Below are 13,444 nucleotides of genomic sequence, written 5' to 3'. Positions count from 1 at the left end.
AAGATTTTCTTATTTCACGCCCTTACACGTTTCGGTCTTCAGAGGGACACCTTTACATCAATACAGTTAGAAGCCACTATTACAGTACATGTTCTAAAAGTTAAAATATATACATACAATATGAATAATATACAATTGGGTGTAAAATGTAAAGTCTTTATATCTCCAGCGGCTGTTCCAGTACATTAAAATATTTATAGTTAGTTTCATAAAATTCTATTGGAATTCGTAAACCAAGCTGGTTCATGTCATCCCTTTTATTATTTCGTTTGACGGGGGCCGAATGTGTGCCCCCTTGTCGTTCTTGAGAAGAGGGTTCTTTAATGTCGTCCTGTATGTGTAACAGTTTTTAATTATATGAATTTCCTTTTATAATCTGACACACTGAATATTTTATAACTTCTCTTCCACTGACCGCAACTGTTTGAGACTTTCATAGATCGCTATACACACTCGGGAAACGTGTTTGTTACACTAAAACATGTTAATGTGATTTCCTCCCAGATTACGAACTTCATGTAACTGAAGAAAACAACTGTTCTGAATCAACCTCGGTTACAGTATCTGTAGAAATGGCTTGAATCGCTCACTGGATGTCAGCTTTCAGCTCCGACATTGTGTGCGGATTATTCTGAAGCATCCCCTCCATATAAAATAAGTCCGGTGATGTTGGTGGTCACGAAAATCCTTCCTCAAATAGCGCTGGATACCGGTTCAACAGGGCTCTCTTCTCGACATCTTCTCGATGAAAGCGATGCACGGTATTGCTGGTGCGAGTTCTGGCACCACTTTGCTGCAACTAGGCTGATTTCATTGCAATGATATATCGCAACATCAGTCAGTAGAACTGACTGTACCGAATGTTCCAACGCTCGATAACGCCCACGGTACTGTAACTCTCTCTGCTCGCTATGGGTTAACCACGGTGTGCTATGTTTGGGAAATTCTTGAGTAGTTGAGCTACTGACAGCTTCCCAAGAAGAACTCTGCTGTATTTAAGTTAGTTTTGTCCTCCACAGTTCCTTCAAACACGGACCATTCACTGATGACAAATGGTACCCCCATTACTCTTACATAGCATAACTGACGCACTTTCCCTGATTATCAGCATACACTTATGCTTTTCAGTGTTAATGTCACTCTAATTGATAACTGTTTCTTTTCATTTTCCTGTATTATCCAAGATTTTACTGAAAATTTATTGCTATTTGTTGCCTCCACTTCCTCTAATCTCAGTCTCTGTTTCTGATTAATACTAGTAATTTTATCTTCTGTATATTTATCTTCAACTTCCATTCTATCCAAAACTGTTGTATAAAACTCCTCCACTAGTTACCGCGATTGCCGCCAGATGCTGTGCAGGCAGAAATCCTGACATCCGCTCCCTCAGTATTGCTTGAGGATGAGTGGTGGCCTCCAATCCAGCTTTCTCTCCATTTCGTCTATAAATGCGTTGAATAAGTCTGGAGATGGTGCGCAGTCCTGTCTCAGTCAAATTCCTCTACCACACCATTACCTTCCAATTTCTCTTATGCTTATATAAATATATTTCACTGATGCCCCCTTTTCGCCCACTTTTCGTCATGAAGCCTCCTCCTACTTCGCTTTATGCAAATCTACAAATAATGCCACCCTTCTGTGTACAGCCATTAAGCTGTATTACAGGATAGGTGAGTACTGTCAGTCGCATGCAATACGGTGTCCGCGTCATTCACAAACATATTCTTCCCGCCCATTCAGGACCCTGACCTTTTATTCAGTTTCATAATCATTTTTTCACACTCGGTAGGACTCCTTGGACAAGTGATATGCGCCCGTCGCAAGACTGCTACCTAAACACAGAATAAATACATACACTTACCAAACATCCATACCCTGAGTGGTATTCGAGCTCATGATCCCAGCGTTACTGTGACTGGCCATTCAAAAATATTGCCAAGATTAATGTCCAGAGCGTCTCGTCTGAATATAACGAAACTAAGTGGACGATAGTAGGGTTAAGTTTCTTCCTCATGAAGAATAGATTTGCTTCGTATGCAGCGTTCAGTTATTCAGTATAGAGGGGGTGGGTTTCCCCATGCACCGTGACTAATAGTCTATTGTACGTCCCCCTTTAATTTCTACTGTCTCCATACCCTACCGATACTGGTGCCCGCTATCTCCCCTTTATGCCAGCGAGGTCGGCCCTCTACTGGCATTGGTACCCGATAACTTCCCTATCTACCGGAGGCATTGGAAACTACTTGGGCGGGAAACATTTTACCTTGAGTCATGAGGTGGGAACGTTACCCTAGACTACGGAGGCCGCTTCGGGTATGCAGAGTTACTGGGGTTCGACTGTCCAGCCAAACTTCCTCACAGGTTTCTTATTATCGTCTCTCTGGCTGTTAATTACATTTCGACTGGTACTTCTATCTTCACTAGTTCTACGTCTTACAATTATACTTCTACAACTTGTACTACCAGCACTCATGAAGTTAAACCATGGATTGGATAGATCTGGCTCAGGATAGGGACCAGTGGAGGGCTCTTGTGAACACGGCAATGAACATTCGGGTTCCATAAAATACTGGGAAATTCTTGAGTAGCTGCAGAATTGGCGGCTCTTCCAGAAGGGCTCAGCTCCATGAGTGGGTAAGTAAGCGATAAGCTATTGCAGTTACAAGAAAGTGAACGTTGCATTGCGACAACTGCGTAAGCGTCATATTACAGTACAATTCGACGAGAGCCAGAGAATATAATAAATTGATCACACGTATATCAAATAACAATGGAGCTATCATCTGCTGCCACAAGTAGCGTTGCCCTGATCTGCGCAAGTCCTTGACCTACACGACATTTAATGATGTTCCACATGCAATATTGCCTGAGATAGATCCTTGTTCTACCGACACTATAATTACCCTGCTAAGAAACGACCGTGGATACAGAGGGTTGGCGCTAGAGTTGGTCGACTACAGCATATTAACATTCGGGGTTTTAGATACAAGACTGAAAATATTCTGAACTGAGGACGGGAAGCGTTCCCCAAATTTCACCTGCTGTTTGGAAGCACCCTAATAACTACTGCTGGGCTCCATGGTTCGAAGCCATATTTCCCGGATGCGAGTGAATTGCGTTACCGCACAAGTAAGCCATTCACTTACAGGGCCCTAAAATAAGCACTGATGCTCCTCACGCTATTGCGCAATTTGTAAACACGTTAACAGCAGCTATTAAAGTCCTGGGCGGGCGAAGCCATAGTGGGAACACAGAGCATGGCGGCTCTCTCACGTCGCATCTCTTGGCCCCGCTTTGTGCAGTAAGGAAATGTTCATCATTTCCGGATGTGCACCGCTCTATATAGTTTCTTCTCCCTTGACGGATTTAACTCTCTGGTCTGTGCCAATTCTGAAATTCTGAATCTTCTAGACAGTCGGTAGGACTCCTTGGACGGGGGATCAGCCCGACGCAAGGCCACTACCTACACACAGAACACAGACATCAATATCTGAGTGATATTCGAACCCACGTTCAAAATGTTCGAGCAGGCGGTGACATTTAATGTGCTCGGCCTCTCTGTGTTTCTTTACTTTTATAAGTTCCTACTATAGTCAGCTGAATTCAGTTCAAAAGAGCGAATGAATGAAACGGTGCCACCAGTTGTTCGCGTCTGCGCACTGACAGATCCCTCATGGGACTGCTGCCTAGTAGGTCACATGCAGCGATGTTTATATCGAGAACTGCTTCTTTCAGCTTTCAGGTTACCGAGTTTTATTGCAGCTAAACTGGTCCTCAATAGGTTCCGGATTCGATTCCCGGTCAGTTGATCTACTAACCTTACTCATACATTTCCTTGCCGGCCACACACTCACCCAAGCCAAACACTAGAAAACTCCCTTCAAGCTCTGAGGCATTGATATATTTTGGAAATTAAAGTGCAATTATTGGATTTGAGGCCCTCAAAGGAGTGACTGTTGTCCGGGCTGTGCCGCTTCTTGCTTGGCTTCGAGCCTCATGTTGGACGCCGTGTGCTTTAACTCAGATATGCAGACCTTGTTACAGAAGTGCAATGCATGTAACATAAAACTGAATAATGACGAATTTCACAATTTGTATCCATCGCTAAACGTTATTGGAAATTCAAATCAAGGAAGATGAACTTGGGAGGTAATGTAACACGCATGGTGGAGAAGAGAAATGTATTGTGACGTGTAGACCCATTGCTAGGTAACGGGTCATCAAACATTTTTCCGTGGAGACAGATTCTTGGAAACAATCCATCACTCTGCGATAAACAGACGTTTCACTGAACTTCTACAGGGTCACACGAACACAACTCACGGTCAGTCTCAGTACACCTGTCTCTAAACTGAATCACACAGCTCAGGCTGTTGACGGTAAGGCCTCTTGCATATTCTGCGTTGTATGTGCACACAGTCACGCGATATTCATGTTCGTTACCGAGTTTCATAAATTTAGTCACATATTTCGGTGCTCAAGTGAGGTCTTCAAGCCATGATATTAACTGAAATCTAAACGAGTGAAGCGCTTTCACTGTAGCAGGCCATGGACACCCATAGGGTTGTGAGACTTCGAGACCCCCACATTTTCTATAAAATCGGCTCACAGATGGCGGTGAGGTTGTCAGCCTTACGCACCGGCCGCCCTTTACCATCAGGAAGATTCCTGGTACTCATTTCTGTTAGAGGCTGAGTCGACGCCAGGCCATAGAGCGGCTGGAAGGATTAGGTCAGTTGAAAAACCCAATGACCCCATAGGAAATCGAACCCGCGACTGTACAGAAGTATTGTCAGGAACTTCAATTTAAAACAAGAAGTTCTGGGGAGAATAGCCTACTTTCCTGAGATATGATATGGAACGCACTGAAAATGATGACTAACTACTGTTCATTGCTGCGTCCTTAGAGACCTGTTACCTGGCAACGAAAGGGGGGATACACTGACATACCCACAGACTCTGCCTTGAAAAAACATTGACCACACAGAAACTTACGCGTCAAATAATTCTTCTCTTGTTGCGTACATTCGTTGTCGCGAGAACGTGTTTACTGAGCCGTTGCCTTGCAACGATAAGAAGAAAACACATACAAACACACAAACTGATCGAAGGGATTTGTGAAATGCGCCGTTGATATGGGTCCAGTCGCTACGCAAATGGAATCACGACTGATGGAACTCCTACTGAAAACGATGGATGTCAACCAAGAAAAAGAAGATGCCTTGCTAGAGGAAATTAGAACCAACCAAGCTAAGTTGCTGGCCATAATGGAGACTGGCCGAGAGGAGTGGAGACTCGGCCAAGAAAAACTGCGAGAGGGAATGAAAGCCTGGCGAGAAGAAATCCTCTCATTGCTGTTTGAGACAACGAATACCAGAGGACAAGACTATGGCCTGCCGAGAGATGGAGGCACGTCCAGAAGAAGAACAGCCGACTTCAGTGGACAGGAAACCTGAGGTGGTCCAACAACGATAAGTCCCCGTAAAAGACGCCGAAGTAATGCCGGTCGGAGAACCGAAGAAGTAAAGACGTAGGGACCGAAACCAGCGAAAAATGAAGAAACGGACCCCGGAAAAGGATGAGTGCCGAAGACTGGCCGTCGCCCGCAGAGGGGCGAGCCGCCGTGTGGAAATGGCACGGCAGAAGAAAACCTGCAGGAAGATGTCCCGTCATGCAACAGTGGCATGGCGCAAGAGGAACATCTTCAGAAAAGTTATGACCCAGGGATTTTGTGGACCGCGGAAAGAAGTAACCGCAGCCATAAGGAAGATTACATGCTGTGCAGGACACAGGCATTCCGAACAAAGCAATGGCAATGTGGTACTAGGAACCCCGAAAGAACGGATGCTTGGGAGGAGATTTCAAAGGAGACCTGGATGCAAAAATGGAAATTAAGAAAGAAGAGAGCAACCGCGATCAGTATCGGAGGGTGCAGCTCAAGACTTTTATCACCTCTGGGAAAAATAGGATCAGCCTATAAGACTCTCAAGAAGACGCTAGAGCTGGAAATCGTGAACTGAGCAGTAGGAATTTCCAGTGGCTTACCGAAAATGAGGAAATGGAGCTTGTGGAGGGGTCGACCACCTCAAAAAGGGAAAAAGATACTTCAAGCAGAGGAGGAGCCGGTAACGTAGAAGTACCGCCCTCCCCAGCGAGAATGAACGTGATGAGTGAATGTGAAACGACGGGATTAACGAACGCTGGACCATGGAATTGCTCGGGACGAACAATTTTATGATGGGAGCGGATGTAACGGCCGGAGAATAGTCACTGTAAGAGGAGTAGCCGGACAAAAAAGAAGACATTGCAAAAACAGCCTTCAAAGAAAAGGAACGGGGATGAACCGTTAGGCTATTCGGGACCAACAGCCTTAAGGAGGGAGCAATGTGACGTATTTGCGCTGTGCAGGACACCCCCCTCCACCGCCAGCGGTGACGTAACAGCATCGGAGCGCTGTCGCTGCTACGGTAACAGGCCAGTCAACACTCCGCCCACCCCTCCCCGCGGTGACGTAACAGAATTTCCCACTGTGACGTAAGAGGGGACACCGCTGGTAACACGAGGCAAAACGGAACGGTATAAAAAGCCGGCTGAGCAGTATGTGAGGAGAGTGTTTGGTCAGGAGTGACACAGTGTGCATCGTGAAGTCGCCGAGTGCAGCAGAAGTCTAACAGTCTCGAGAGCAGTGGATGTAATTGTGATATTGCCGATGGCAGTAATTGTAATTGTGAATTGTGTAAGTGTAAGAGCGAATGTGCAATAAAGTCGCTAGATCCAGAAAGGTGTGAAGTTATTTGTCGCGTGACAATATATATACCAAATTTCATAAAGACTTGTTCAGGCATTCATAAGTTTATAGGGGGATATAAAGACACGCAGAAAAGATGGACATCGCATAAGTTTGCTTCAGTAAAGCAGACTTAAAATAAACTTGAAGAAAGTCGTATTCTGGGTTTAGGCACCCCCCCTAACTTAGCACACTACATCTATGGCCTTTATCGCTCTCAACTATCTCGACACACATGGAAGCATCTCTTCCCTCAGAGAATCCAACTAGCCACACCAATTCTTCGTCATGTCATTGACGTCAATAGCCTGTCCCCAACCTACCGGTTCTTCTTGACTACCGCACTTCCTAGTGCTATTGACCTCAAGGTTCCTGGATTCACTGGCCGTTCCCCCCACCCTTAGTCAACACAACACCATATATGGTCTTAATCGCTCCCCACTGCTCCCATTGGTCCGTTCTCCCTAACCAACCACCCCCTGCCTACTTCATATATAAGCAGCGACTTTCACATCCTATCACTACAGCTACTGCTCTCCGCATTCCAAGCCATTCAACTGCTCTGAAGATGGAGGCGCTACGTTCCTCCGAAACGCCGGCCGAAACGAAGAATACACGGTGCCTAAACCCAGAACACGACTTTCTTCATTGTCATCGCCGTGAAAACCTCAAAACTTAAAATAAACTTCATTGAAAAACGGAATTTTCAAAAATTTCCGAAAGCGGGCCCATTTTGCAGATCTGGTTTGCTGATATGGGACAAAGTGTGGTATCACTGACAGTCTACACATAATGGATTTGGCGGTACGCTTTAACCTCGCTAACAACAGCACGAAACTGCAATTCGGTATAGGATGTGTGCCTAAACTGTACTGGTAACATTTACGAATGTTTAAAATCTACCTAATTTGAGGTTAACTTTAAACACTAGCTTCAGAACAAAATATGCTCTACTGTCCACGCATCTGTTAGGTCCAGAGACACAACAGAGATGACAAGCGATCACAACATCACCAGTCACCATGACAAGGAGGGGGAGCCTAAAGGCGGTCTTATGCACCCTAACTTATCCTCAGAGAGGGTCAGATCCCAAGTCTCGGGGACCACATGTTGGAAACCAAACCCAGAACACCGTACGGTGGTACCAGTTGTACCGCAGGTGGAGACAATGGATATGGGAACAATATAAGCCTTTCTGTTCGTGGAATTGTTTTTGAACTAGGTCAGGACTTTTGTTTCTCGCAAGAAAAGTTCCCCATTTCTCACAGCGACACATTCCCACATGACCCCAGAACATATTATTCAATGAACAAAGCAGATGTAATGTTGTTTCACCGTCAGCATATGGAATGCTACTTGGTCCACTATTTCCTTCAAACACTGGCAGCACTCCTGTTTGAAACGCAACAGTTGCTGTGCAAGGCACTTAGCCTTATGTAAGTTAGGCCAACAGAGTGGAATCTCGCCCGAAAGCTGCTGGTGTTGCCGACAACACAAATTTCACTGGTATCCATCCGATCTGAAGTATCTGAGAAGAATCTTGCAAAACAGTTCCTCCACTTAATGCGATCTAGAGCTTTCTCCTTCAAATAAAAATATCATCTTCTGTCCCCAAGGTCATCCAGCATCTTCTTACGTCTTTTTCCTCGTCTTCTGGTCGCATACATGGTATCTCTATTTTCGGAAAGAGACTATTCAGGAAAAGTGATAATGTGGTAGTTTTTCCATTTGCTTTCCACATCGCAGTACAACAGCCGTTCAAACCACTCTGGTCACGCCTGTTGCTATACGAACTTGAAACATCTCAAGCATCATTTGCTCTATGCTTCCTGTTATATACTCACGAGAAATTCGTAACGCATTCATTGGCCGCATGAGTAACTGTTAAATATATTTATAACACGTTCCATTGTTGAGAGTCAAATACTGTGTGTAACAGGAATCCTTAAGGAAATATTCTCTATCAATCCATAAATTTCTCGAGCAATAGATGGCGCATTATTTATTCTTTGTAGGAAGTGCAAATAATTTACACATAATAGGAAAATCATTTCGCCTGTGTGTCAGCATGTTTTATTTTCAACAGCAAATGAATTTCGATTGTTTTTTACTGTTGCTAGGCAACGACACGAAATAATCATCTACACAATAGCCTTGTTAGGTAATGGCTCTGTAAACAATGGCTGTTGACAGGTAAAGTCCGCAACAGATTCGTAACACACACCAATGGAGTAACTAGGAAACGGCGTTCTCTACGCAGTTCACGCGACATCTACGTAACGCAATAATAGAAAAGCTACTTGGATAGGTGCATTTTGTGTTGTCTGTGATGAAATGTTATAAGCATGACAAGTCTAGAATTTAGTTAGTCGTAAGGCAGTCGCCGGCCAGTAAGGGTTTGAACACGGAAGCTGAGGAAACTACGGCGTTAGAAGCGGTTACCAGGCGATAACCCGTGAAGATACAGCAGACTGAGAAGACTTAGTGAGTGCTGAAGTGAATTGTAGAGCGTATGCACTAGCAATGGCACAATAGTTACTGGTAGTTGCGATCTGTAAGTGCTCAAAAAAACGATTACCAATAAAAACCCAGTCTATAATCACAATCACGTGATAATACGTTCACATCAACGTCTGCTCGACTAATTTTTATCTCTTCTCCTGCTGGCATGCCTGCAGTATAGCTCTTATACGTAGCTCAAATACTAGTCTCTCACCTGACTTAGAAACGGCTTTTCGTACAAAGAAGAATGATGCGAGGCACTCAGGCCTAATGTTTCATTAATTCAAAAACTGTCACTTGCAGCCTGCTGGACATGTATGTTTAATGAAGCACAATGAAAACGCTGTAAGTGCAGTAGACTCCGTGTTTTGGGGCCTGGCTTTGGGTTGCGTGTGAGAAGCAGTACGGCAAGAAGCCTTGGGACGGTGGCTGTAGCTAAGGCCCTGTTACATCCCATAATCCTTACCCGAGTTAGCGGACTTGCTCAGATCCACTGTGAACTCTGCTGAGGGGGGCAAATCAAGAAGTTACATAACGATCTTGGGCCGCGCTATAGCTCAAGCGGTTAGTCGCTGGCTTCCCACCGCGGCGGCTCGGGTTCAATCCCGGGTCTGGTCAAGTGGGATTTATGGTGAACAAAGTGGCGTTGGGGCAGGTTTTCTCCGAGTACTTCGGTTTACCCTGCCAATCTTCATTCCACCAATTGCTCCACAATCACCCTCACCAGTCGTCTGGGGCTGGTACAATAAGCCAGAAGTGGCCGCAGTACAAGAGACTTAGTCCCAACCCACTAGCAATAAAAAAATACATATAGATCTTTGTGGGATCTGAAGTTCATACAGCGGTGAAAAGTCAATAGACTTTTCAGAACATGTCGCCGACGTCTTGAGGATCGAAGAATAAGTCAATTGGTTCCCACCTGCTTTCGAATTGATTTCTTCTTTCGGTTATTTTTTCGCCCTCTGAAGATGCAGGCTACTTGTTCTACCGAAAAGTCGGCTAACTTTCAACGAAGTATAAGACGGTTTATCTGTGAAGATGAAATCTTCATGTTGATCTTTATTTGCATTATGGTGTTCTTTTCTGTCATTAAGAGTTCATCACAATACTTACAACACAAAAAAATTAAAACATTAAATTTTGTCAGTAACAAATATCCAGACCGAAATCTACAAAGATGACATGTGAAAAACGTAAAATCAGGTAAGGCTATCCTTGTAACAGGCCGTCGAAGCTCCCACATTTTCTCTAGACAAACGGCTCACAGATGGCTGTAAGGATGTCATCCTTACGCGTTCGCTGGCCGCCCTTTACCTCCAGGAAGATTCCTGGTACTCATTTCTATTAGAGGCTGAGTCGACCCTAGGGCTACAGAGCGACTGGAAGGATCAGATCAATTGAAAAATCCAATGATCTCATCGGGAATAGAATCCGCAACCTTCCGGCTTGTAGCATAGTGCCTCAACCAATTACGCTACTGCGTGTCCCCTGGGAGAATGTACATGTAGTTTCCTTCTATTCTTCACACTTAGTTACTTCACATCTCTTACAGTAATCCAGTCAGAATGGCTCCGGCTGGCCAGTGGCAGTTTAACAGAACCACTATACCACACTGTGTCTATGCGGCCGTTCCTCACTTCACTTCAGCGGGCTTGCAGATCCAACAACAGCTGCACACTCATGGGCGCCGGTACACGTCGACTGAACCACAGTTGAATATCAACACATCACACATAGTTCAGAACCTCGAAACAATAAACTACTTCGCCGTGAATGTAAGGCCATGTAAACTGGCAGAAATTTACTGACGTTTCCTAGAAATTCGTTACCTCCATCTTGCTGTTTATTTCTTGTTGGTTCCTTATTTGGCTTACGCTCATCCAAGACGTCGGTAAACTTCTGCCAGGTTACCCAACGTCACATTTATTAGTGCTATTCATAACGACAGCTTTGAGAACCTCAAATCCAAAGTAAAAGATAAAGTTGTCCCCGTGCTTAACTAAGCACTACGCCATGAAGACGTATGGGGAAGTGAATGTATAGATCCGTATTTTTTTGACCTCTTAACTAGTTCGAGGTTAGTGGTCAGCTTCGTGCCTCGGTCGCTTTACCCCCGGTACCCATTTTATAGGAGGTGGTTAGGCCCCAGAGCCGGTCTGGACTACGTGGAGAAGAAAAAATTATTGGCTTTACCGGGACTCGAACTCAGACCTCTCGATCGTCCAGCCCGCAGACAGTAGCTATCCAGACTCCCAAATAGGCTACCTAAACAAACACAACGAAACTAACGACAGTGCCATTTTGCCACATCAGCTCCAGTAGTTATGCAGCGAAGACGGTTTCACGAATGACGCTGCTGAGTTTCCTGATATAGCAGTTACGTCATCACGACTACGCCTTTTTACTTCACTTTTCCGCGCACAGAGCATCATGAAGTACTGTGACAGCGATAAAAGAAATGGGCCTCCGATATTCTGCCGGGTTGACGTGTTTTCAACCCACCACAATAAGAAGAAGTGGTCTTTTAATGCTGTCAAATTGTTTTTGGATGTATTGATGCGCGCCTTGCTAGCGCCAAACGGTTGGAGGGCTTAACTACATTCCGTGTATGGCAGTTTATCCTTCACAGGTCGTTGCCTTGTGAATATGGAACACGGCATACCTAAAAATGTGGACCATTCGGGTGAGTCTGAAAAATTAAAATGAAGGTTTGAGGTTAAATTCCACTAATTTATGAAGATCATTCCCTAAATAAAACTGCACAGATGGAATCTCCGGAAAATAACGGTACGCACACTACAAGATCCAAAAGCAAAATGTCGGTTTCGCAGAAACCGGTTTTACCGATTGCATGGATTTCGTTTTTGTTCAATATTCAGCAACCGAAAATGGTTTAATGAGTAACAGTCGATTTTGTTTTGAAGGCACCGTAATCGAGGTCAATTGTGCAAAATTTTATCACCGATTTCTTAAAGATATATATATATGACATAAGGTAAAGGTATCCCTGTGCCGGTCACGGTAGCCGAGCGGTCTAAGGCGTGCACTGTCTTCGCTCGCTCGGAAGCCGGGATCGTGGGTTCGAATCCCAATCAGGGCATGGATGTTTGTGTGCGTTTTTCTGTGTTTGTGTACAGGTAGAGGCCTTGCGACGAGCTGATCACCCGCCCAAGGAGTCCTACCGAATGTGTAAGATCTAGAAAAACCGAAGTGAACAGAGAAGTTCATGGAGGTAGGCCTAGGCCCACTGGGGCTGTAGTGCCAAGGAAAAATAAAAGGTATCCCTGTAACAAGCCGTGGAAACAAACAGGTCTGTGAGACGTCGAGGCTCCCATTTTTTCTACGTAGATAACTGGTTCAGAGATGGTGGTGAGGTTGTCGGCTTTACGCTCCAGCCGTCCGCCCTTTACCCCCAGGAAGATACCTGGTACTCAGTTCTCATTTCTGTTAAGAGGCTGAGTCGACCCCAGGACCAAAGTGCAGGTGGAAGGATTAGGTGAGTTGAAAAATCCATTAACTTCATAAGGAATCAAGCCCGCGACCTTCCGGCTTGTAATATATTTTCAGAATAGGGAGAGGGGTTGCGCGTGTCTTATAAGACGGGTGCCGCTGCTTATCTTTAATACGTGTGCAGCGGCACACACACAGGGAGCCTACACAGAATAATACCTGAACAGTGCTGAAAACAAGAAGTAGCCGCTGCAGCACCATAGACATAGGGCGGGTAACCCTGAGAATTTTAAATTTTAGAGAAATTTTTAAAATTGTAATTGAAGATTTTAAAAGTGCCAGTTTATGAAAATCAAATTGACGTGTGTAGGTTAACAAAGATTTTGTACATATCTGACAGATATCAGCGGAGAAGATTCTGATATATCGAAACCTGTTAGTAACGGAGAAATGTTCAATTGGAAAGACTAGTTTTTTTTAAATTTTAAACTACGTGCAGTGTAGCAGCTACGTAAGAGTATACACCTGATGATGGCCATTTACGGCCGAAACATATAGTGTAGAAGGAAGGAAGACGAAAGAACTACAATAAATTGTTGCACTTAGGACGGAGTTTGTGTCATATATTGTGTAGAAGGTAACAGGATGCTTAAATATAATATTTCGTAAACAGTTTTCATTGTTCTTTTCCGGTTTGAAAATTAC

General features: G+C 44.5%; 1 protein-coding gene across 5 annotated transcripts in view; it reads right to left on the bottom strand.

Moving 5' to 3' along the window:
- LOC111865267 (potassium voltage-gated channel protein Shab) overlaps window positions 1–13,444 on the bottom strand; it is a 341,635-nt gene that overhangs the window by 221,956 nt on the left and 106,235 nt on the right. The gene's annotated exons all lie outside the window — the stretch shown is intronic.

This window comes from Cryptotermes secundus, unplaced genomic scaffold, assembly GCF_002891405.2.
Source record: "Cryptotermes secundus unplaced genomic scaffold, Csec_1.0 scaffold806, whole genome shotgun sequence".
Classification (NCBI taxonomy): domain Eukaryota; kingdom Metazoa; phylum Arthropoda; class Insecta; order Blattodea; family Kalotermitidae; genus Cryptotermes; species Cryptotermes secundus.
This window is presented reverse-complemented; position numbering and strand designations above follow the sequence as displayed.